The 27500-nt window shown below is 41.6% G+C and overlaps 1 protein-coding gene and 1 pseudogene across 1 annotated transcript in view; both read right to left on the bottom strand.

The window, feature by feature from the left end:
• LOC135198460 (neuronal PAS domain-containing protein 2-like) overlaps positions 1-27500 on the bottom strand; it is a 438864-nt gene that overhangs the window by 139906 nt on the left and 271458 nt on the right. The window lies entirely within an intron of this gene.
• Positions 3922-4455, bottom strand: LOC135198829 (uncharacterized; annotated as a pseudogene).

Genomic DNA, 27500 nt, shown 5'->3' with positions numbered 1-27500 from the left:
GGAAAATACCATCAGCTTCCTCAAAAATACAATGCGCAACTGGAATACAATACTTACAAGCTCTGGAATAAGACTAGCAGAGGTTAATATCAGGAGAGGGATCTTCCAGGGCGACTCACTGTCCCCACTACTCTTCGTAGTAGCCATGATTCCCATGACAAAAGTACTACAGAAGATGGATGCCGGGTACCAACTCAAGAAAAGAGGCAACAAAATCAACCATCTGATGTTCATGGACGACATCAAGCTGTATGGTAAGAGCATCAAGGAAATAGATACCCTAATCCAGACTGTAAGGATTGTATCTGGGGACATCAGAATGGAGTTTGGAATAGAAAAAATGGCGCCTTAGTCAACATACAAAAAGGCAAAGTAACGAGAACTGAAGGGATAAAGCTACCAGATGGGAGCAACATCAAACACATAGATGAGACAGGATACAAATACCTGGGAATAATGGAAGGAGGAGATATAAAACACCAAGAGATGAAGGACACGATCAGGAAAGAATATATGCAGAGACTCAAGGCGATACTCAAGTCAAAACTCAATGGAGGAAATATGATAAAAAGCCACAAACACCATGGGCAGTGCCAGTAATCAGATACAGCGCAGGAATAGTGGAATGGACGAAGGCAGAACTCCGCAGCATAGATCAGAAAACCAGGAAACATGACAATACACAAAGCACTACACCAAGAGCAAATACGGACAGACTATACATAACACGAAAGGAAGGAGGGAGAGGACTACTAAGTATAGAGGACTGCGTCAACATCGAAAACAGAGCACTGGGGCAATATCTGAAAACCAGTGAAGACGAGTGGCTAAAGAGTGCATGGGAAGAAGGACTAATAAAAGTAGACGAAGACCCAGAAATATACAGAGACAGGAGAATGACAAACAGAACAGAGGAATGGCACAACAAACCAATGCACGGACAATACATGAGACAGACTAAAGAACTAGCCAGCGATGACAATTGGCAATGGCTACAGAGGGGAGAGCTAAAGAAGGAAACTGAAGGAATGATAACAGCGGCACAAGATCAGGCCCTAAGAACCAGATATGTTCAAAGTACGATAGACGGAAATAACATCTCTCGCCATATGTAGGAAGTGCAATACGAAAAATGAAACCATAAACCACATAGCAAGTGATGCCCGGCACTTGCACAGAACCAGTACAAAAAGAGGCATGATTCAGTGGCAAAAGCCCTCCACTGGACACTGTGCAAGAAACATCAGCTACCTTGCAGTAATAAGTGGTACGAGCACCAACCTGAGGGAGTGATAGAAAACGATCAGGCAAAGATCCTCTGGGACTATGGTATCAGAACGGATAGGGTGATACGTGCAAAACAGACCAGACGTGACGTTGATTGACAAAATCAAGAAGAAAGTATCACTCATTGATGTCGCAATACCATGGGACACCAGAGTTGAAGAGAAAGAGAGGGAAAAATGATAAGTATCAAGATCTGAAAATAGAATAAGAAGGATATGGGATATGCCAGTGGAAATCGTACCCATAATCATAGGAGCACTAGGCACGATCCCAAGATCCCTGAAAAGGAATCTAGAAAAACTAGAGGCTGAAGTAGCTCCAGGACTCATGCAGAAGTGTGTGATCCTAGAAACGGCACACATAGTAAGAAAAGTGATGGACTCCTAAGGAGGCAGGATGCAACCCGGAACCCCACACTATAAATACCACCCAGTCGATTGGAGGACTGTGATAGAGCAAAAAAAAAAAAAAAAAAAAAAAAAAAAAAAAAAAAAAAAAAATAATAATAATAATAATAATAATAAAATAATAATAATAATAATAATAATAATAATCCAAACGTGGCATGGTTACACAATAACGACATTCTAAGAAAAAACACAGAAGACATAATAATAATAATAATAATAATAATAATAATAATAATAATAATAATAATAATAATAATAACATCCTAAATTATTGCAGATATATTCATTATAATGACCCAGACCAGGGATGCTTACACAATACGATTCCAAGATAAAACTACAAAAATAAATTCGCAAGAAAATAAATAAAATCGCGCACAAACAGAATAACCAGCTCGCACACAATAACCTGGCGCGCGCTTCTCTACATCTTCTGCCAAGTTTTTTTTTTTTTCCGCTCCCGATGAACAAGAGCTGTTATTGATTCTTTTCTACGACATTTATTCCCTCGTTGCCATCGACCTTGAACTGGATGAGGTCACTGGGAAGCTTGCGTTCCCGAGCAAGTCCCATCAGCTTACGTTCCCGAGCAAGTCCCGTCAGCTTACGTTCCCGAGCAAGTCCCGTCAGCTTACGTTCCCGTGCAAGTCCCGTCAGCTTACGTTCCCGAGCAAGTCCCGTCAGCTTACGTTCCCGAGCAAGTCCCGTCAGCTTACGTTCCCGAGCAAGTCACGTCAGCTTACGTTCCCGAGCAAGTCACGTCAGCTTACGTTCCCGAGCAAGTCCCGTCAGCTTACGTTCCCGTGCAAGTCCCGTCAGCTTACGTTCCCGTGCAAGTCCCGTCAGCTTACGTTCCCGTGCAAGTCCCGTCAGCTTGCGTTCCCGTGCAAGTCCCATCAGCTTACGTTCCCGTGTAAGTCCCGTCAGCTTACGTTCCCGTGTAAGTCCCATCAGCTTACGTTCCGGAACAAGTCCCATCAGCTTACGTTTCGGAACATGTCCCATCAGCTTACGTTCCGGAACAAGTCCCATCAGCTTACGTTCCGGAACACGTACCATCAGCTTACGTTCCGGAACAAGTCCCATCAGCTTACGTTCCCGTGCAAGTCCCATCAGCTTACGTTCCCGTGCAAATCCCATCAGCTTACGTTCCCGTGCAAATCCCATCAGCTTACGTTCCCGTGCAAGTCCCATCAGCTTACGTTCCCGTGCAAATCCCATCAGCTTACGTTCCCGTGCAAGTCCCATCAGCTTACGTTCCCGTGCAATTCCCATCAGCTTACGTTCCCGTGCAAATCCCATCCCAGGTCAGTTTGCCGGTTGCATCCCATCAGTTTACGTTGGAACCCCCACTTACGTTCCAGTGCAAACAGTCCCATCAGCTTACGTTCCCGCTGCAATTCACATAGCTTAGAGTTCCCGTGCAAATCCCATCAGCTTACGTTCCCGTGCAAATCCCATCAGTTTACGTTGCCGAACAAGTCCCATCAGCTTACGTTCCCGTGCAAATCCCATCAGCTTACGTTCCCGTGCAAATCCCATCAGCTTACGTTCCCGAACAAGTCCCATTAGCTTACGTTCCCGAGCAAGTCCCATCAGCTTACGCTCCCATGCAAGTCCCATCAGCTTACGTTCCTGAGCAAGTCCCGTCAGTTTACGTTCCCGTGCAAATACCCATTCAGCTTACGTTTCCCGAGCAAGTCCCATCAGCTTATACCGTTCCCGAGCAAGTCCCATCAGCTTTACCGTTTCCCGAGCAAGTCCCATCAGCTTACGTTCCCGCAACAAGTCCCATCAAGCTTACGTTCCCGAGCAAGTCCCATCAGCTTCCCGAGCAAGTCCCATCAGCTTCCACGAGCAACGTTACCATCAGCTTTATGTTCCCGAACGAAAAAGTTCCCAAATAAGGTTAACGTTCCCGAGCAAGTCCCATCAGCTTACGTTCCTGAACAAGTCCCATCAGCTTACGTTCCCGAACAAGTCCCATCAGCTTACGTTCCCGAACAAGTCCCATCAGCTTACGTTCCCGAGCAAGTCCCATCAGCTTACGTTCCCATGCAAGTCCCATCAGCTTATGTTCCCTAGCAAGTCCCATCAGCTTACGTTCCCATGCAAGTCTCATCAGCTTACGTTCCCGAACAAGTCCCATCAGCTTACGTTCCCGAGCAAGTCCCATCAGCTTCCCGAACAAGTCCCATCAGCTTACGTTCCCGAACAAGTCCCATCAGCTTACGTTCCCGAGCAAGTCCCATCAGCTTACGTTCCCGAGCAAGTCCCATCAGCTTACGTTCCCGAACAAGTCACAGCTTACGTTCCCGAGCAAGTCCCATCAGCTTACGTTCCCGAGCAAGTCCTATCAGCTTACGTTCCCGAACAAGTCACGTCAGCTTACGTTCCCGAACAAGTCACATCAGCTTACGTTCCCGAACAAGTCCCGTCAGCTTACGTTTTCCGACAAGTCCCGTCAGCTTACGTTCCCGAACAAGTCCCATCAGCTTACGTTCCCGAACAAGTCCCATCAGCTTACGTTCCCGAACAAGTCCCGTCAGCTTACGTTCCCGAACAAGTCCCGTCAGCTTACGTTCCCGAACAAGTCCCATCAGCTTACGTTCCCGAGCAAGTCCCATCAGCTTATGTTCCCGAACAAGTCACATCAGCTTACGTTCCCGAACAAGTCACAGCTTACGTTCCCGAGCAAGTCCCATCAGCTTACGTTCCCGAGCAAGTCCTATCAGCTTACGTTCCCGAACAAGTCCCGTCAGCTTACGTTCCCGACAAAAGTACCGTCAGCTTACGTTCCCTGAACAAGTCCCATCAGCTTACGTTCCCTCCCGTCAAAAAGTCCCGTCAGCTTCACGTTCCCGAAACAAGTACATCCAAAAGCATCGTTACTTTCCCGAACAAGTCCCATCAGCTTACGTAGCCATGTAAGTACCTTCGGTATTATTGTTTCTGTCGTCTTATCAGGTTTGCGTTTCTCTCTCTTCTTAAAATTATTATATGAGGAAACTTTCACAACAGAGAATGTTTGTAGTTGATTGATAGATGGATTTAATGATAATAATATTAATAATAGTGGCGTCCAAAAACTACAAAGAGCAGATGAAACAACTACAATAATAATAATAATAATAATAATAATAATAAGATAAAAGCCATAAACACATGGGCAGTGCCAGTAATCAGATACAGCGCAGGAATAGTGGAATGGACGAAGGCAGAACTCCGCAGCATAGATCAGAAAACCAGGAAACATATGACAATACACAAAGCACTACACCCAAGAGCAAATACGGACAGACTATACATAACACGAAAGGAAGGAGGGAGAGGACTACTAAGTATAGAGGACTGCGTCAACATTGAGAACAGAGCACTGGGCAATATCTGAAAACCAGTGAAGACAAGTGGCTAAAGAGTGCATGGGAAAGAAGGACTAATAAAAGTAGACGAAGACCCAGAAATATACAGAGACAGGAGAAAGACAGACAGAACAGACGACTGGCACAACAAACCAATGCACGGACAATACATGAGACAGACTAAAGAACTAGCCAGCGATGACAATTGGCAATGGCTACAGAGGGGAGAGCTAAAGAAGGAAACTGAAGGAATGATAACAGCGGCACAAGATCAGGCCCTAAGAACCAGATATGTTCAAAGAACGATAGACGGAAATAACATCTCTCCCATATGTAGGAAGTGCAATAACGAAAAAATGAAAGCCATAAACTCATAGCAAGTGAATGCTTGGCACTTGCACAGAACCAGTACAAAAAGAGGCATGATTCAGTGGCAAAAGCCCTCCACTGGAGCCTGTGCAAGAAACATCAGCTACCTTGCAGTAATAAGTGGTACGAACACCAACCTGAGGGAGTGATAGAAAACGATCAGGCAAAGATCCTCTGGGACTATGGTATCAGAACGGATAGGGTGATACGTGCAAACAGACCAGACGTGACGTTGATTGACAAAGTCAAGAAGAAAGTATCACTCATTGATGTCGCAATACCATGGGACACCAGAGTTGAAGAGAAAGAGAGGGAAAAAATGGATAAGTATCAAGATCTGAAAATAGAAATAAGAAGGATATGGGATATGCCAGTGGAAATCGTACCCATAATCATAGGAGCACTAGGCACGATCCCAAGATCCCTGAAAAGGAATCTAGAAAAACTAGAGGCTGAAATAGCTCCAGGACTCATGCAGAAGAGTGTGATCCTAGAAACGGCACACATAGTAAGGAAAGTGATGGACTCCTAAGGAGGCAGGATGCAACCCGGAACCCCACACTATAAATACCACCCAGTCGAATTGGAAGACTGTGATAGAGTAAAAAAAAAAAAAAAAAAAAAAAAAAATAATAATTAATAATAATAATAATAATAATAATAATAGGTTGTCTGGTCATCGAATTACAAAGCTGCCTCACATTACTGGTAAACATTGTCATTTGATCAAAACGAAAAGAAACCTTTTGCTTTCACTGCATTTCAGTGAAAGGTTTGTTAACACCCACAAGCCCGCTAGCGGAGGTTTCTATTTCACAGAAATTGAAGGTTACTATCAAGAAATAGAGTTGCGAATTAAATTTTTTGAAGGTTATGATTTGCTGTGAAGGTCTTTCATTTCCAAGCAAAAAAGTCGAGTACTTTTCCATCATAGCAACTTCATTCTTCTGCTAGTTTGTCATTAACTGTTTCCGAAGACATTCCTCAGGCATGGGCACGGCAGCACGATGACCAGGGAACCCGCTGGAATGTTTCGCGGCCCAAGATTCCGCAGTCTGGAAGACACGCGATCCTGATGGGTAAATATAGATGTTCTTAAAGGAGATTTGTTTCAAATTCATCATGATGTCTGCCCGCTTCCAGAAGATTTATAGGTGGGGGTCGATTTTACGAAATCTTCATCCCATTTCATTAGGAGAAACAAAACGCTTTCCGAAATTTTAAGGGGGCTGGGCGCTCGGTTTCATGAAATTTTACTCCATTTTATTTAGGGAAAACAAAATCCATCTATCAATTATTCTGCCAAGATGGATGGCAATATTAGATTTTTTTTTCAGATTTATCAACGTTGATTTTTCCTAAAAATTACGCCAAGAAGTTACAATTACATCATTTTATACCCCAAAGATGGACTGAAAAAAATTCTTTTTCAGATTACTAAGTGTTCTTTTTCCTAATTGGGAAAAGTACTTTCAATGAAATCATTTTAGGCTGCCAAGATGGATTGCTATATCAATTTTTTTCACTTTATGATTACCAACATTTTTTTTTCCCCGAGAAATTGGGCCAAGTAGTCCCGATTGGATCATTTCATACTGCAAAGATTCATTGACATAATATATATATATATATATATATATATATATATCTATATATATATATATATATATATATATATATTTATATATTTACTAACAACTATTTTTTCGAGAAATTAAGTTTGGTAGGTAATGTAAATAATGTTATTTTATCATGTTATTTTGCAAAGGGCGATTACCTTATGAAAAGTAGTGTTTGTTTTGATATTCACTGTATTGGCATCGTGTTTTGAAGACGAGAGAACTTGGACAACACGAATAACTGCTCAAACCTATGGAAGAACGAAACACTTTTTCCTCATACGAAACATTTCCAACTTTTATTCCTCAAAGTAACGAATAGAGAAATATCTTTTCAAACATTCCATACTCCAACGGAGATGACAGAATCTTTTTCTCGGAAGCTGACAGGTATGCTTCGTGAGTCGAATCAAAATTGAGAAATTCTCAAGTCCTGGAATTTTCAAAATGGCAATGTCAGTAGCTGGACTCTCCCGAGTCTTCTGTAAAAATAACGAAAAAAACAAAAACAAAAAACAAATGTCGAAAATTCATACCACCGTGAGCTTCAAGTTGCTTGCGATGGAGATTTTGAACCTAGATAAGAGACCTGTTTGTACTACCACAGTCGTAAATTTAAAGATATTGCTAAGAAATTCACAACCGAGTGACGAACAATCAGGTCATAAAAATCCACAATTATATAGTAAACTATATTACTATATAAAATAGGCAAAGACTTTCGAACGCAGCTTATCAATATTAACGTTAACACTGATGAAGACGGTGTTCTAAAGTCTTTGTTTATCTTATATAGTAATATGGTTTACTATATAATTGAGGATATTTATGATTCAAAGATATTCTTATCTTAAGAATTTCTGAGTTATTGTAGCATTTAAGAACACTGACAACACAATGAAACAAACACTTATAAAGAACTTTCCCGACAATACTTAAGGATGTGTAAACCAAATCATGGGAAAGTCGTGCAAATGTTTTTACTTGAGTCAAATTGGAAGATTTACTGGAAGAGAAATCAGAAAAGAATAAAAAAACATACGCAGGGGAACACTGCAATTTTCGTTCGCGTTATTGAAAAAATAATTTTATCAACTAGACAAGGTCAAAAAAGAGTTTATTCCATTAATACACTGGGGAGGAACATTGTTTTGTTTGTTTGTTTGTATGGTGTTTCAACGTAGCATGGAACCAGTGGTTATTCAACAACGGGACCAACGGCTTTACGGGACTTCCGAACCACGTCGAGAGTGAACTTCTATCACCAGAAATACACATCTCTAACTCCTCAATGGAATGGCCGAGAATCGAACTCGTGGGCACCGAGGTGGCAAGTCAAGACCATACCGATCGCGCCACTGAGGCGCTAGAGAGATTGTCGAACGCTTTAGTAAAAATATGAATATCAGTCAAGGCATATAGTATAAACTCGATCCACTAAAATATCAAAAGGAATATGTAAAATGTAAATATTTTAAGATGGGTAGCTGACACGGGACTAGGGCTAAGGCGTGAACGCACCTGCATCGATAAATAGGTTTGAACATGAAGTATGACCTTAGACGCCAATGAGTTAATGCTCCTACCCCATTTTTGTCGCTTATTAGGTGTAAATAGTTTTCCTCCAAGTTGTTGATAAGCCACTCACAGGGCTGGAAACTGAGAGTTTCTTATCAACAGCCAATCAGGAGCGTCGTAAGGGACTGGCCTAGACAACACATGCACGGTTGATGTGAATCTACTATAGCATATAGTAGAGGAGTGATTCTTAAACTGGAAAGCGGCCCCCTCCCCACCCCCAGATTCCAAGGGGCCGCAAGTAGGGTTGCCAGATGGTGCCTACTAATGTTTTAAATTAGTGCTGTTAATTGCAAAATTGCCAAAAATATTATCACTGCCTCTACATGTTTCCTAATTATTAACTCAAAACATGCCAATCATTCAAAATATAAATATCTTTTTCTGATATTTTCTATCGATATAATCTGTATAATGCTGAAACTATCTGAATAAGGATTAAGATAAAATCTGGTTTCATTATGTTTGTTTTATCCGATTTCTATGAACGTTGTTTATTCCATAGAAATATCGCACAGCGCATACTTATAAATAATTTAACAGCAATGAAAAAAAAATCTATCATTCCCCCTTATACTCATAATAAGCTACAAAAATAATACTATACATATAGACAACATATTGTTCATAGTTTTATAGTTGGCAAAAAATTCAGGGGTCAGGGGTGGGGGGTGGTTACGGGATCTATACATAATACAGAGGGAGGCGCAAGGCAAAATAGTTTAAGAACCACTGATATAGAGTGTAAATGTCTACCAGTATGTAATCATGTATCATTCCCTTTGAAGACGTCTTGGAAATACTGAGGGATTTATACAGTTCCCTTTTTCATACATACGCATCCATATACTATATCATGTATGCTGGTGATTTCAAGCATGCATGCATATATATATGTATATATATATATATATATATATAATATTATATATATTATATACATATATATAATATACATATATACATATATATATATATGTATATATACACGAATATATATTATATTATACATATTACATAGATACATGTATATATATATATATATATATATATATATATATATACACGAATATATATATTATATTATACATATTACATAGATACTATGCATGTGACTATTTACGCAAACATTGCCCCTCTAAATGATGGGCAGGGCTGAAAAAAGATGATCCCGAATTTCGAGACGATTTGCTGGAAAATTCACGCTTTCATTTTAAAATCTGTAGCAGAGATCATTGAATATGCAACAGTTGATCAATATCCAGCCCCAAGTTAACCATCGCAAAGAAGTGAGAAAAGGACTCTGGGAAGTGACGGATGGAATATTAAAATTTCAGCGGTGAAAAATATGAAACCGAGAATAAGGTTTTAAATGTGAAAGCAAGAATAAAGAGAATTAGAACGGAAGTGCAGAGAAAGGAATGAAAGGGAATGCTGCTAGGGGCCGAAGGGATTCCGTAAAGAACGTTAAGTCATGCCTATACAGTGCACAATGCGAGATGCACTGACGGCAATACCTTCCTTCGGGCACCAAAAGAGTATGCAGCAATATCAAAATGTTATTCGCTGAACTTTCATCTATGAAAAAATCCTCTCAGTGTTTCGTTACCATTAAGCATTTATACGTTTTGCTATCGCAAAGAAATTTTGGACTGAATATTCCAGGCCAACGAAAATCCTCCGGGTAAATCCTCAGTCTTATAAAAGGGGATTTTCTCGCTACTTGACTTCCACATTAAAAGCTAATTATCCGAGCACCAAAATCCCTTTCCCACGAAAAGGAAGGTAAAAAAACACGCGGATCTTCTCGTGAAAAGGAGAAGGAAAACTGATGTTTCCGTTTCATCATTCAATCTTGTCACTGAGAGTTATCAAAGGGGTTCAGACAATAATTACTGATTTATTATATTCTGTCGAATTATGGCAGATGACCTGATTTCATATTTTTATTCTTTCTTTTTATTTTGCCCTTTGTTTCCATTCATTCATTCTTTACACTTTCGTTCTGCCTTTAAAATGCAATTATTTCGCCTCTTGTTATCGATACATGAAGCATTTAAGTTGGGTTAAAGTTATTTGTTGATTTCAGATCTTTCAGCAAAAAAAAAAAAAAAATAAAATAAAATAAAAAGATACTGTAAGTGCACAACACGTTTACAAATAACCTTCATATAGATTTTAATGACGTTGATTAAAATCACTGATAGTTCAAAAGTCACAAACTAAGCTAGTGCCTCACTAAGTAAGCTGCCCTTTTGTAATTATCGTATGATGACTACAACCAACCTTTCCGGAGAAATGTGACTGAACTTAAGAATAAAGGAAGATATAAATAAAAGAAATAAAAAAAAAAGACAAAACACGAGACTCAAGGGAATAACATTTTATCTAGATATCTCACGAACGGGTTCTAAAGAATTAACAAAACTTGGCAGATAAGGAGATATTTTCAACGGCCTTCAACATTTGGGTGAGATCAGCGACTTGGGTGAGTTTCCATGGCGACAAATCCTGCGCTTTGAGTCTATTTCTTTCTAGTGTCTTTAATTAAACCCCTTTGCTCATTATCAAGTTATAATGTTAACAGAATTGCAACCCCTCCCACCCCCACACAGCCACTTTTCCAGCGCCTCAGCGGCGTGGTTGGTATGGTATTAGCGTCCCACCTCGGTGGTCGCGGGTTCGATTCTCGGTGATAGAAGTTCACTCTCGACGTGGTTCGGAAGTCACGTAAAGCTGTTGGTCCCGTTGATGAATAACCACTGGTTCCATACAAAAAACTTCGTTAGACTACGTAGTTAATTACTAAAAGCATAGGCATATAATAATATAGTCACATCACTCATACTTGTGTTCTATTTTACGCATGCGTCGCATAGTATTTAGGATGCATGTGTGTGGATACATATTATAATTGTATATGTGTGTGTGTGTGTGTATGATAAAGAGCCACATATTTTGCCAAGATCATTTATATATGTATACATATGTATATGTGTATAAAGAATATATACACTACTCACAATAACCTCTAAAAGTAAACCCTCACACCACACACCCTATAATTATTTTGTAATTATATTATCTATATAATATATATATATATATTATAGTATAATATTAATATATATTAAATCCAATTACTTAATACCCTATATAAAACATTAATATATATTATTACAATTACTTTTCCTCAGCGCATTAACTAATAGCTAAGGTGTCATATAGACAAGTTTCGCTCTTCGGTTTGAGAGTAAAACGAAGAAAAAAATTCAAACGAAAACAAAGGATGAAAGGGAGTTACTTTAGAACTTAGGAATCTTTCGGCTTCAGAAAGCGAACAGAACCCTCAAGCCTCTCGTTGTGGGGATAACGACAATTAAAATAAAGTTGTCCAAAGACAACGTCTCGCTACTAACGAAGCCCTGCCTCTTGCTAAAAGATTAAAAAAGATAAAAGATAATTCACCCTACATTATTGTTACTTTCTCTCTCTAGTTTCTCTCTCGCGTCCTCCTCTCTCTCTCTCTCTCGTCCTTTCTGTATCTCATATAACACATATCTCAATAATGGGTTGGTGTTTTCGTGCCTCTTTCTTCTTATATAAAACACAAACACAAATACATATGTATATATATAGTATATAGTAATATATATATATATATATATCTTATATATATAGTAGTTGATATCTATATTGTGTGTGTGTTGGGTGTGTGTGTTTTGTGTGTGTTGTATGTTGTGGTGGTCCGCCTCCTCTTCTCTCTCTCTCTCTCTCCTACCCCAAATCCCAAACGACCGTTTTCTTAGGTCTTTTTCTAGATGAGAGTCCACGAGAGATTCCTTGGCCTACGGCAAGTATAATTGTTTCTTTTTTTATTTTATTTTTAATGAATACAACAGAAGCAGATAAAGGGCTAAAGGTAAGGTCCTCTCTTCCTCCTCTCTCTCTCTCGTCTCTCTCTCCTCATTAGGCGGTGTTCTTATTGCCTTGTGTAAAGTCCCTAAAACGTGATTCTATAACAATTTTTTTCCCCTTTTAACAAACCAGGTCAGGTGGTAATAGGGAGTTAGGAGCCGCCCTTTACCAGTAATGTTTACATACTGCTGGATGGTAATGAAAGGTTGCACCTACACTCTGGCCTTCCGCTGTTCATAATTCTTTTTTTTTTTTTTTTTTTTTTTTTTTGTGTTTTTGTTAGCCTAGTCCAACATTTTTATCTTTTGCATCGCACCAATTTTCAATTCCCAATCAAGAGCATAAAAGAACAAGCTTTTATGAGTCTAGCAAAGGATTCCATGAATCAAATCTTGAAGGATAAGACTTATGAATAGGACAAATCCAATTGATTCAGCCTAATCTTGTTAAACTATGGCGATAATAACTAATAATAATTAATAATAATAATAAAATAATAATAATTATACGTTAGGGCAAGCAGTAAACCCCTCTCTCAAGCATAACTTTATTAAAAGTAAGTTGGCTACTTCAGCAGCGTTACACTTTGTATAGATTCTTCTCTATTTTGTTGCCGAATAGCGGCTTTTTCAGTGCTACGTTAAAAACAGGCTAGTAGATCGCCTATAGAGGTCATGGTAAAACAATACATGGGTCAAAATAGGTTTGTATATAGTTTGAATTTTTTACAGATAAACTATTGAATACCATAGTCCATCCAAAGGTCATTAACCGATTTTGCTCTCTCTCTCTCTCCTCCTTCATCTCCTTCTCTCTTCTCCTCTCTCTCTCATCTCTCGTCTCTCGCTTTCGTTTAAAAAGCGAGCTTTTCGTCTGGATCTGCCCAGACATCCTCGGGCTGGGAAGCCTGAGGGTGGTACTGATCTTAGGTGCTGTGTCCGTCCCCTTCCTTTATCTGTTGGTTGACAAGGCAGGGGTCTGCCCCATGCTTGTCTCCTATTGGCTTGGTGGTCGGTGAGGTCCTTGTTTTTCATTTGGCTGCCTGAGCCAGGTCCGTCAAGCCACTTTCTTCCTTCGGGCCGATGGTTTGCGTTGTGCAGGCATATCCTGCAGCCGCCTGGACCTCCTAAGCGGCCCCCCGGGGGGGGCCCTGTAACATTGATGGGGCGTTGCGCTAACGCTGTGGGACGGTCACGGCTACTTTTGATTTTCCATCGGCTTTGCAAGGAGTACCCTCGTTTCGGGGGCGTTGTTCATCCATAGAGTTTGTCATGATCGGTGGTGTCATTGTTGGTGGCAGGTCTTCTCATACTCGTAGGGAGGGAAATTCCTTCTTTCCCTGCGACGTCCGTATTCAGAGTAAGGTTTTATTTGCTGGATGATGTAGCGCCCCCTCCAGCCAGGCGCAAACCGACCGGGCATTCCAGGGGACCTTCCCGATGATCTTCGTGTTCTTTCTTTTGATGACATCTCGGTGGGTAATGGCCTCGGGTGATGTTTGGTGCGGGCGGGCGTGATTCTTTATAGCCCCCGTTCTTGGGCGTGGCACGATAGTCTCTTCGACAGTCCGCATGGTAGTCATACCTACGTAGGCCCGCCGCTGCAATTCGCGGACTGGGGCATGTATATTGGTACACTACATGCGTCTGCTTCAGGGGTTCTCGTACCTGTGGAGAGGGTTTGTAAATTTTTCCATAATAAGATCGCGCGTCCTCCGAATTTCTGGTTAAACATATGATTTAGGTTCGATATTCTTGGTGTCGTTCAGTCGGGGATGGGACATCATTTCGGAAAATAATTTTTCTGTAATGGCGTCCTCTTCTTCCGGTTCACGGTAATGGGAACTCATGAATGGCTTTGTAAGTACAAAGCTTGATATTATCCTGGGGGGCGGGGCTGGCGGGCTCTCACTACCGTAAACCATTTCTCCAGGGCTGGGTGGCGGACTTCCTTGCTGATTAAATTTAATTTGAGTACCCATTATTCAACAAGTACTTGGGAGGCGCGGTCGAGTTTCCTGGTGAGTGTCCTGCCAGGTTGGGAGCAGTGGGAGCGGGGCCCTCCTTGACGAAGGCCCTGACGGTGGTGCTTTTGAACTCTGGTCGGGGCACTCCGGCTGTCCTCCGTTGATGCAAAGTCCTAAATTGGTTTTCTTTGTGTAGACTGAAGTAACGGAGACCGTCCTTCCGTCTTGCTTACAAGGACGTCGAGGAAGGGGGAGCCGATCGTCGGTAGCTGTCGTTGCGTCGACTGTGTAATTCCAGGCCACACTATCCACTGCAGAAACTGCTTGACGGAGGGCTTCTAACCTCTCTCCTCAGGCGTCGACTTTTGCACAAAAGATGTCGTCAATATAACGTCCCATATCTTGGCGGGGTTTGCTGCAATCCTGGCGAAGAACCCCGTTTTTCCTCCACCAACGGACCGGTGCCCTATAAATTTTAAAAGTTGCGCAAGAGAACCCCCCAGTGGGGAGCCCAATCGCCGCTAACCGCCGTCCTTTTGGCGGAACACTCGGGCCACGGTGGGTGGAAGGAAATAGGGGCCTTCTTGGTGCCATATCTCCGAGCAGCGTTAACGGAGCGAGGCTTCCGGTTATGGTTGAGGGGTGCGCCGTCGACTGATTCCTGTATACCACGATCAAGGATTTATTTATCTTATGGTTTCGTCGACAGGCACGTTGTCCGGTAAATAGGGACCTCTAGCTACATCCAGCGAAGCGATAATCCCGGTACCATGGGGCGTCCTTGATGGCTTTCTAAGAAACTCTGGGCCGAAGACTGCAGGCTGTACCGACTTCGGGACGTAATGGGGTCAAAAGATTTTGGTTGAGGGGCGTTTTTAAGCCAAAGCCACAGCGGTAGCGGCAATAAACGCCCATCAAATTTGTTTACAGCGCCGCTTTTGGAAGGAGGTCCAAGGCGGCTGCAGGATATGCTGCAAAAGACGGCAACCTCGGCCCGCAAGAAAGTGGCTTGAATACCTGGCTTCAGGCAGTCCAATGAAAAAACAAGACATCACCTCCGCCACCAGCCCAATAGGAGACAATGCATGGGGCAAGACCCCCCTGCTCGCCTGCTGTCACCACAGATATAAGGAGGACGGACACCGCACCGAAGATCATTCCACCCTCAGCTTTCCCAGCCCGAGGATGTCTGGCAGCTCCAGAGGACCGAAAGCTCGCTTTAAAAAGAAAGAGAAAGAGAGAGAGAGAGCAGAGAGAGAGAGGAAGAGAGAGAGAGAGAGAGAGAGAAAATCGTTTAACTGACTTTTGATGACTATGGTATCATAGGTTTATCTTGGGTAAAATTCTTCAATATCTAACACCTTTTTCTTTTGACCCGCCTGTATTTTACCATGAACCTCTCTATGTCGCTCTACTAGCCTGTTTAAGTAGGGGCACTGAAAAAGCCGCTAGTTCGCAAAATAGAGAAGAATATCTCTACAAGTGTAACGCTAGCTGAAGTAGCCCATTACTTTTAATAAAGTATGCTTGAAAGAGGAGGGTTCTGCTTCCTAAAGTGACACTATAATTCGGTCTACACGACCCCGTCAGCCCAGAAATAATGAGGACACCAGGAGCTTTAGAAAATCCCTTGCCATCCTACAGCGGCAAAACTAGCGATCAAGACTACCGAAACTGGCGTGCCCTCCTCATCCAGAGACGAGACCAAGAGACTGGCGTCAGGAGTTGGGAAGAAGAGTGAGAAGCAGCCCCGGTGCCCAGGTGGAGTAAGGAGAGGAAGACCTATAGCAGTTACGTCCACTGGTGCCCTTCGAGAGGAAGGTAGTCATGGACTCGGACGACCAACCGAATTTTGGAAAATCCTGAACGTGACATACCCATCGGATGTAGACAACCCAGTAGGAGAGGAACCAAAACGTAAACCCTGGGAACATCGATAGAAGCCCTCGCCCGCCTTCAGGAGGTACGACATGAAACAGCGGATGAGAGGTGCCCTGCGAAAGCTCATCCCCTCCCTGAACGGCGGCAAACTCCGCATCCCTGAACGAACCCAAGGATACATTAACCTTACCGATTACGACCCCACTCCCGACCAAGACGCCCTTCTGAAGCTGGGTCTTAATTGCCACTTCATTTCGAGACCCAGGCCTCATGACAAGAGACTCGAAATCGAGTTGCTCCTAGACTCCATCCAGCAACTCGAAGCCCGGAGCACCGTGAGAACTACCGACGCCCTTCAACCCCTCCTACTTGCTGAAGCTCTTACAGAGAGGGGCTCGCACTCCAGCGGGATCCTCACCAAGGAGATGAAGAAAGCAGCGAAGGAACTGAAGGAGAAAGTGAACATCACGGTGCGACGCGCGGACAAGACAGCAGCCTTCGTCTTGATTGATACTGCCGAATATCACGAGAAGCTGGATGCTATTTTGTCTGACGAGAGCAGTTCGAGCGCCTGACGAGGAACCCGACAGACGACATCAAGAGGGAGGCTAACGGAGTCATCAGCGCAGTGAATGCTGCAACAAATGCTGTGCACCTCCCGCCCATACAAGGAGACTACAGCCTGGGTTATTTATATGGCAATGTAAAAACCCACAAACAAGGAAACCCCCTCCGGCCGATCATCAGCCAGACGCCCGCCCTACGTACGCCTTGGCTAAACGCCTCAACCAAATTTTGTTTTGACCCCTTACGTCCCGAGTCGGTACAGCCTGCAGTCTTCGGCAGAGTTCTTAGAAGCCATCAAGGACGCCCCTGGTACCGGGGGATTATCGCCTCGCTGGATGTAGAGTCCCCTATTTACGAACGTGCCTGTCGACGAAACCATAGATATAATCCTTGATCGTGTCTACAGGAATCAGTCGACGGCGCCCCTCAACATACCGGAAGCCTCGCTCCGTACGCTGCTGGAGATATGCCACCAAGAAGGCCCTTTCTCCACCCACCGTGGCCAGATGTTCCGCCAAAAGGACGGCGTGGCGATGGGCTCCCCACTGGGGGTTCTCTTCGCTAACTTTTATATGGCCCGCACCTGTGGAGGAACGGGTCTTCGCCAGGATGCAGCAACCCCGCAGATATGGACGTTTATATTGACGACATCTTTGTGCAAGTCGACGCCGAGGATGAGGTAGAAGCCCTCCGTCAAGCATTTCAGCAGTGTAGTGTGCTGAATTACACAGTCGAACGCAGCTCCGACGATCGGCTCCCCTTCCTCGACGTCCTTGTAAGCAAGACGGAAGACGGTCTCCGTACTTCAGTCTACACAAAGAAAACCAATTTAGGACTTTGCCTCAACGGAGACAGCGAGTGCCCCGCCAGATTCAAAAGCACCACCGTCAGGGCCTTCGTCAGGAGGGCCCTCTCCCACTGCTCAACCTGGCAGGACACTCACCAGGAACTCGACCGCGCCTCCCAAGTACTTGTGAATAATGGTACTCAAATAAATTAATCAGCAAGGAAGTCCGCACAGCCCTGGAGAAATGGTACGGTAGTGAGAGCCCGCAGCCCCGCCCCAGGATAATATCAAGCTGTACTACAAAGCCTTCATGAGTTCCCATTACCGTGAAGAAGAGGACGCCATTAAGAAAAATTATTTCCGATAATGTATCCCCGACTGACGACACCAAGAATATCGACCTAAATCATATATTACCAGAACCGGAGGACGCGCGATCTTATTATGAAAAATAACCCCTCTCCACAGGTACGAGAACCCCTGAAGCAGACGCATGTAGTGTACCAATATACATGCCCAGTCCGCGAATGCAGCGGCGCCTACGTAGGTATGACTACCATGCGACTGTCGAAGAGACTCTCGTGCCACGCCCAAGAGGGGGCTATAAAGAATCACGCCCGCACCAAACATCACGAGGCCATCTCCCGAGATGTCATCATAAAGAACACGAAGATCATCGGGAAGGCCCCTGATGCCCGTCGGTTGCGCCTGCTGGAGGCGCTACTCATCCAGCAAATAAAACCTACTCTGAATACGACGCAGGAAGAATTTCTCCTCCCTACGAGTATGAGAAGACCTGCCACCAACAATGACACCACCGATCATGACAACTCTATGGATGACAACGCCCCCGAACGAGGTACTCCTGCAGCCGATGGAAATCAAAGTAGCCGTGACGTCCCACAGCGTAGCGCAACGCCCATCAATGTTACAGCGCCGCTTAGGAGGTCCAGGCGGCTGCAGGATATGCTGCAACGCAACCATCGGCCCGAAGAAAGTGGCTTGAGACCTGGCTCAGGCAGCCAATGAAAACAAGACTCACCGCCACCAGCCAATAGGAGACAAGCATGGCAGACCCCCTGCTGTCAACCACAGATATAAGGAGGACGGACACCGCACCAAGATCAGTCACCCTCAGCTTCCCAGCCCGAGGATGTCTGGCAGCTCCAGACGAAAGCTCGCTTTAAGAAAGAGAGAGAGAGAGAGAGAGAGAGAGAGAGAGAGAGAGAGAGATCGTTAATGACTTTGATGACTATGGTATCATAGTTTATCTGTAAAATTCAAATATATTACACCTATTTTGACCCTGTATTTTACCATGACCTCTATAGGCGCTCTACTAGCCTGTTTAAGTAGCACTGAAAAAAGCCGCTATTCGCAAAATAGAGAAGAATCTCTACAAGTGTAACGCTGCTGAAGTAGCCATTACTTTTAATAAGATAATAATAATAATAATAATAATAATCTTAAAGGATAGACTTCTGAGTATAGACAAGGGATTCAGCTATCTTGTTAAACTTTGCGATAATAATGATAATAATAACAATAATAATAATAATAATGAAAGGAAGGAAGTAGACCATATCTCAAGCATCGCTGCTTCACGCGGAGTATTCTTGTATCGAGTGGCCTCAACTTTCCTTATGACTTGATCCCCTTAACCGTTAGTATTGGTCGACAATACTAACGGTCAAGGGGACATATTTTTCTTTGCCAAAATATGAACACTGGCCAGTTGTTGGCCAACGATAACATGCAGGAGAAGCGGATCAGAAGTAAAACTGAGAAGGCTCACTATAAGATTCATTCACACGATGCAGCCATCTTTTCAACAAAACATTATTATAATAAAAATGACTCATAGTAGCATGATGAGTCTTGACATGAAGAAACATATCCACAGTATGGGTACGTAATTTGAAAAGGGGAATCGAACAGATTCCCAAAAGCTCTCTGTAGAGTTTTGTTATGACGTGGTTTTAGTTAACTTGACTTCTTGATCTGTCTGTCGTCAAATCTTGCAACTCAATTTTCGAACTGTTCCCTTCGTCCGATGGACTTGAAATTTTGCTTGGTTGCTCAGTCCCGGTGACGTTACAACCTTACGTGGGCATTAGGTCAGCTGTGACCACTAGCGACCCTACAGTGACCTCTACGGATTTTTCTAACCTTTGGCTCGACAGGATATCAAGTTCAATTTTATTTTAGTTTTTTTTTCACAATCATGAATTTCTGTTAAAACTAAAAATTATAAAATGACAAAATTATTTGAAATTCTTTTAAAACACGCTTTTATTTAAATGCACTAAAGGGTAAATAATAATAATAATAAATAATAATAATAATAATAATAATAATAATAATAGTATTGTTTTTTTGTGGGGGGGGGGGGGGGGGGGGGGGGGGGGGGGGGGGGACTCTATCGCGAGTATATATAATGTTCTAAAGAGGTCCACAATAATAAAAAAAAACGTTGCGAGTTCGTGTATGATCTAAAAACCCTTTACAAAGCTTTCGAACCCTTCCCTGGGTTCATCTTCAGCCCAAGGGTTCGAAAGCTTTGTAAAGGGTGGGTATTTAAATTATACACGAACTCACAACTTTTTTATTTTTTATTATAGTGGACGTCTTAGAATATATAATAATAATAATAATAATAATAATAATAATAATAATAATGAGATTATGTAAGTGCTTTCCCTGTGGATTCTGTACCGCTCCCGTTTGTCAGTGAGGTCATACTTAAACACGTTCACCCACTCTTCGAGATTCCCTGTCTCCCTCTCAATCATAACTTTTTCTCCACGTCCCCCCCCCCCCCCCAGCCTCTCCTCGTTCATTTTCAACGAGACATCGAGAACTTTATTAGTCAAGTGACGTTCTGACACGACACCGCTGAACACTTGACAAGAAAGAGTATTCATGTTTCAAATGATGATAATACTAAAGCTGATTATTATGGCGTTCAAGGGAAGATACATACTACTGCCCTAGAGCAATTCTTCTTGTGTTTTTTTTTATTCCCTTACGTTTTTATCGATTTATTTATTGGTATGTTGATTTATTTTTTATATACGAATAACTAATCTTTTCTCTTCCTGTTTCCTATTGTATTCTGTTGCTTCTTTCAAATGAACATCATGTGAATAATAATAATAATAATAATAATAATAATAATAATAATAATAATAATAATAATAATAATAATATAATAATAATACCACCCAGTCGAATTGGAGGACTGTGATAGACCAAAAAAAAAAAAAAAAAAAAAAAAAATAATAATAATGGAGAAACAAATCCACAGCTATGTAAATGTAAATATTCATTCAAATAATACCCCAAGGATAGATTTCGGGAATCTGTTCGGTTCCCCTGATCATCTATTGATAAGGGGAACCGAACATATTTCCGATATCTATCCTTGGAAGTTTTAAATCTAAATATATGTATATTTACCATAACTGTGGATTTTTTTCTCCATTTGAAGACTCGTGCTAACTATGAGGATTTTTTAATAATAATAATAATAATAATAATAATAATAATAATAATAATAATAATAATAAATGAATAGCAGAACAACTCCAGCATTGTATCACAAATCACATGCGCCTAAATAAAGGATGACCACAAGGAAGAACATCCTTAGTCCAGAAAGACAAAAGAGTAAGGAAAATATAGCCAGTAACTACAGGCCTATCACCTGCCTACCAATAAATGTGGAAGTTACTACAGGTATCATCAGCGAAAGGCTATACAACTACCTAAGAGGATACAAACACCATCCCCACCAACAGAAAGGCTGCAGAAGGAAGTGTAGGGGCACAAAAAGACCAGCTCCTGATAGACAAAATGGTAATGAAGAACAGTAAGAGAAGGAAACCAACCTAAGCTGGCATGGATAGACTATAAGAAAGCCTTCACATGATACCACACACATGGCTAAATAGAATGCCTGAAAATATATGGGCAGAGGAAAACACCATCAGCTTCCTCAAAAATACAATGCGCACTGGAATACAATACTTACAAGCTCTGGAATAATATATAGCAGGTTAATATTAGGAGAGGGATCTTCCAGGGCGACTCACTGTCCCCACTACTCTTCGTAGTAGCCATGATTCCCATGACAAAAGTACTACAGAAGATGGATGCCGGGTACCAACTCAAGAAAAGAGGCAACAGAATCAACCATCTGATGTTCATGGACAACATCAAGCTGTATGGTAAGAGCATCAAGGAAATAGGTACCCTCATCCAGACTGTAAGGATTGTATCTGGGGACATCAGGATGGAGTTTGGAATAGAAAAATGCGCCTTAGTCACATACAAAAATGGCAAAGTAACGAGAACTGAAGGAATAAAACTACCAGATGGGAGCAACATCAAAACACATACATGAGACTGGATACCAAATACCTGGGAATAATGGAAGGAGGGGATATAAAATAAAACACAAGAGATGAAGGACACGATCAGGAAAGAATATATGCAGAGACTCAAAGAGATACCTCAAGTTCAAAACTCAATGCCGGAATATGATAAAAAGCCATAAAAAACACATGGGGCAGTGCCAGTAATAAGCAGATACAGCGCAGGAATAGTGGAATGGACGAAGGCAAAACTCCGCAACATAGACCAGAAAACTAGAAAACATATGACATTACACAATGCACTACGCCCAAGAGCAAATTCGGACAGACTATACATAACACGAAAGGAAGGAGGGAGAGGACTACTATGCATAGAGGACTGCGTCAACATCGAGAACAGAGCACTGGGGCAATATCTGAAAACCAGTAAAGACGAGTGGCTCAAGAGTGCATGGGAAGAAGGACTGATAAAAGTAGACGAAGACCCAGAAATATACAGAGACAGGAGAATGACAAACAGAACAGAGGAATGGCACAACAAACCAATGCACGGACAATACATGAGACAGACTAAAGAACTGGCCAGCGATGACACATGGCAATGGTTACAGAGGGGAGCGCTCAAGAAGGAAACTGAAGGAATGATAACAGCGGCACAAGATCAGGCCCTAAGAACCAGATATATCCAAAGAACGGTAGATGGAAATAACATCTCTCCATATGTGTGGGAAGTGCAATACGAAAAATGAAACCATAAACCACATAGCAAGCGAATGTCCGGCACTTGCACAGAACCAGTACAAAAAGAGGCATGATTCAGTAGCAAAAAGCCCTCCACTGGAGCCTGTGCAAGAAACATCAGCTACCCTGCAGTAATAAGTGGTACGAGCACCAACCTGAAGGAGTGATAGAAAATAAACGATCAGGCAAAGATCCTCTGGGACTATGGTATCAGAAACAGATAGGGTGATACGTGCAAACAGACCAGACGTGACGTTAATTGACAAATCAAGAAGAAAGTATCACTCATGATGTCGCAATACCATGGGACACCAGAGTTGAAGAGAAAGAAAGGGAAAAAAAAATGGATAAGTATCAAGACTGAAAATAGAAATAAGTAGGATATGGGATATGCCAGTGGAAATTGTACCCATAATCATAGGAGCACTAGGCACGATCCAGATCCCTGAAAAAGAATCTGGAAAAACTAGAGGCGTGAAGTAGCTCCAGGACTCATGCAAAAGAGTGTGATCCTGGAAACGGCGCACATAGTAAGAAAAGTGATGGACTCCTAAGGAGGCAGGATGCAACCCGGAACCCCACACTATAAATACCACCAGTCGAATTGGAGGACTGTGATAAAAGCAAAAAAAAAAAAAAAAAAAAAAAATAAAAAAAAATAATAATAATAATAATAATAATAATAATAAACTTGGTGCAGAACTACACCGATCGACACCATTTCATGCCCATTAGAAAAAAAGGTCGTAAACATCTTTTTGTTAAGTGGCAGGAAAGTGCAACGCTAAATTACTCACTGAACGCATCAGTGACAGCTGCCATACACAGGAATGACGATATCTAGGACTATATTCTTAAGCTTATTCTTAGGCATGTTATTTACAAGACGAATGAGACTGAAAGCCAGCCTCGTGACTCCGGAAGATGTCAATCACACCGGTCAAATTAATAAAAAAAAAAAACATACTATATATAAAGAGTGAGTTTTGCAAGCCAGCCTTGTGACTTGGGAGATTGTCGGTATATGAATTGCGATGTCAAGTCTATTGGAATTAGAACTGGCATATACAATTTACGCCTGGGACCTATGAGGTCGTTCGACGCTGAAAGGGAAATTGGGCGTTGAAAGGTTGCCAAGGTGTAACAGGAGGAAAACCCCGTAGCTCCACTATGAAATAATTGTCAGGAGAGGGAGGACAGATAGAAGAAAAGGAATATGAACGGAGGTATAGTAAAAGGAATGAAATTGGTCGCTGCTCAGGGCCAAAGGGACGCTTCAACGAAACTTAAGTAATGCCTACAGTGTACCGCGTGAGGTGATGACAACACTACCCATCCCCGACAGAAATCAAGTGTAGAAACAAAAGAATTGAGATGACATTAAGAATTACTCAGTGGTGTTCCTGTTAAACTAGGTAGTGACGTCACCTGGAGGTTAGTTTTTCGTTACAAGAACTTTTGTTTCGGAGGAGAAACGCGCATGCGCACATTGAGGGTTCGGTCAATTTAACTGAAGCAGATATACCTCACGGAACATTAGTGAGCAGGTATTTCACACTAATCAAACCGAGACTTCCCCATTTTGTGCAAGGGTGCAGTCAAAGAATATTTAATAAAACCCTTGCCATTTACAGTCATTACTGTTGTCACGCATGCCCGCAGCTCTCAATCAGTGCACAACGGTTCTTTTTGCTTTTCATTCAGATCCATAATTATGGCGAACTAAGGTAGCACCCAGAAACATGCCAAAGCTTACCTGACCTAAATGCTTTCGTCGTCAGTCAGTGATCAACGCTTTCCCCTTGGTTAATTCCCACCCTCCCTCCCCCCCGTAGTGGTGTAGTGCAGACATCGTACCTCACGCGATGCACCGTAGGCATTACTCGTGGTTCTTTGCAGCGTCCCTTCGGCTCCTAGTTACAACCCCTTTCATTCCTTTTACTATACCTCTGTTCATATTCTGTTTTTTTTTTTCCAACTTACCTTCCAGCCTCTCCTAACAATTGTTTTTTACCATTATTTTCAGCGTTGAATGACCTCACAGGTCCCAGCAATTGGTCTTTGGCCTAAATTTTATATTCCATTTCCAGTTCCAAGTCCCCACCTGTTCCTTTCTTTTTGCTTTCTTCTTGCTTTATTCGGGCTTGGGCTAGAAAGCGGTATCAGGCTACCGCCTGCATTGGTCTTTGATAAAAAAAAATAAAATAAAAAAATAAAAATATAAATCTGAAACTTTCAATGTAATTTTGATGCTTCAGAGCTTAAAGAACACAAAGTAGTTTCAGTGCTCTAAGACAGACAGTGGTCACAAGACATCATCTTTGGTAGATCTTAGAAAGGATCATTGGGGCTATTGGGATATGCACTACCTTAAGAAACTTTGAAAGAAGCGCAATACAGAACTTCCCGGTAACAGTTTTCAATCCAAGAACTTAATCCAAGACAAGAAAGAGGAAATGTTCAGTATGAATGAATCAAAAAGCAAAAGAGTTCAAAATCTTCCCAAGACACAAGGGACATTGAGCGTTAATACCGACAGTCATTCGGTATTAACGTCAAATGTCTTGACAAAGCAGTTTCATTTGTCCAAGCGATTAAATCGGAGAATATATTCAGTTCCGCTTTATTGGTGAAGTAAGTTTAACCATCTCTAGTAAAAGATTCGAATACCCGTCTGAGCGATTGAATGACATTTTCACCGATTTCATACAACACTTGAATATCGCACTTCTTCCATTCATAAAAATAATCCATATACGACGAAAAAGATTACTACTACTACTACTACTACTACTACTACTACTACTACTACTACTACTACTATTATTATTATTATTATTGTGCAAATGAAAAGTACAAAGCAAATTTCAAAACTGGTGTAACGGAATATACATAATTCATCGAAGAGACTGCACCAAGCCAAAGAAGCAATTTATATCTAAGCTCCTGCCACGTTGATTATTAGAGCACTTCCTGCCAAGTAAAACCCCACCAAAAAAAAAGAAAAAGAAAAAAAAGTGGGTTTATCTACACTCGTGCAATGGCGACCAACATGAAACAATGATTCCGAGAGAGAACACTGAATCAGTTATTATTATTATTATTATTATTATTATTATTATTATTAGTTATTATTATTATTTTATTAATAATAATAATAATAATAATAATAATAATAATAATAATAAGAGTGCATGGGAAGAAGGACTAATAAAAGTAGACGAAGACCCAGAAATATACAGAGACAGGAGAATGACAGACAGAACAGAGGACTGGCACAACAAACCAATGCACGGACAATACATGAGACAGACTAAAGAACTGGCCCAGCGATGACACATGGCAATGGCTACAGAGGGGAGAGCTAAAGAAGGAAACTGGAGGAATGATAACAGCGGCGGCACAAGATCAGGCCCTAAGAACCAGATATATTCAAAGAACGATAGACGGAAATAACATCTCTCCCATATGTAAGAAGTGCAATACGAAAAATGAAACCATAAACCACATAGCAAGCGAATGCCCGGCACTTGCACAGAACCAGTACAAAAAGAGGCATGATTCAGTGGCAAAAGCCCTCCACTGGAGCCTGTGCAAGAAACATCAGCTACCTTGCAGTAATAAGTGGTACGAGCACCAACCTGAGGGAGTGATAGAAAACGATCAGGCAAAGATCCTCTGGGACTATGGTATCAGAACGGATAGGGTGATACGTGCAAACAGACAGACGTGACTTTGATTGACAAAGTCAAGAAGAAAGTATCACTCATGATGTCGCAATACCATGGGACACCAGAGTTGAAGAGAAAGAGAGGGAAAAAATGGATAAGTATCAAGATCTGAAAATAGAAATAAGAAGGATATGGGATATGCCAGTGGAAATCGTACCCATAATCATAGGAGCACTAGGCACGATCCCAAGATCCCTGAAAAGGAATCTAGAAAAAAACTAGAGGCTGAAGTAGCTCCAGGACTCATGCAGAAGAGTGTGATCCTAGAAACGGCACAAATAGTAAGAAAAGTGATGGATTCCTAAGGAGGCAGGATGCAACCGAAACCCCACACTATAAATACCACCCAGTCGAATTGGAGGACTGTGATAGAGCAAAAAAAAAAAAAAAAAAAAAAAAAAAAAAAAAAAAAAAAAAAAAAAAAATAAATAAATAAATAAATAAATAATAATAATAATAATAATAATAACACTGAATCAGTTAGTGATGCGTGATATTATTATTATTATTATTATTATTATTATTATTATTATTATTATTATTATTATTATTATTATTATTATTATTCAGAGGATGAACCTTACTCTTGTGGAACAAGCCCACAGCATGGACACAACTAACTGGAATTTCAAGCTCACAAAGAATATGGTGTTCATTAGAATGAAGTAAACGAAGGTAGTGGGAAATACAGCAAAAAGAGATCAGATATTATAAAAGATGAAAAAAAAAAAAAATAAACAGATACGTAAAAATGTAAGTCAAGTATTAAAATACAAGGAGAATTGCTTTTGGGGTAGTAATACCTTGAAACGCCAAGCGCTAGGACCTACGTACGAGGTCATTCTGCGCTGAAAGGGGAATTGAGAGTAGAAAGGATTGAAAGGTGTAACCGGAGGAAAGCCTGTCAT

The sequence above is a fragment of the Macrobrachium nipponense genome, chromosome 22 (assembly GCF_015104395.2).
Source record: "Macrobrachium nipponense isolate FS-2020 chromosome 22, ASM1510439v2, whole genome shotgun sequence".
Classification (NCBI taxonomy): Eukaryota; Metazoa; Arthropoda; class Malacostraca; order Decapoda; family Palaemonidae; genus Macrobrachium; species Macrobrachium nipponense.
The sequence above is the reverse complement of the archived record's forward strand: the minus strand, read 5'-3'. Positions and strand labels throughout refer to the sequence as shown.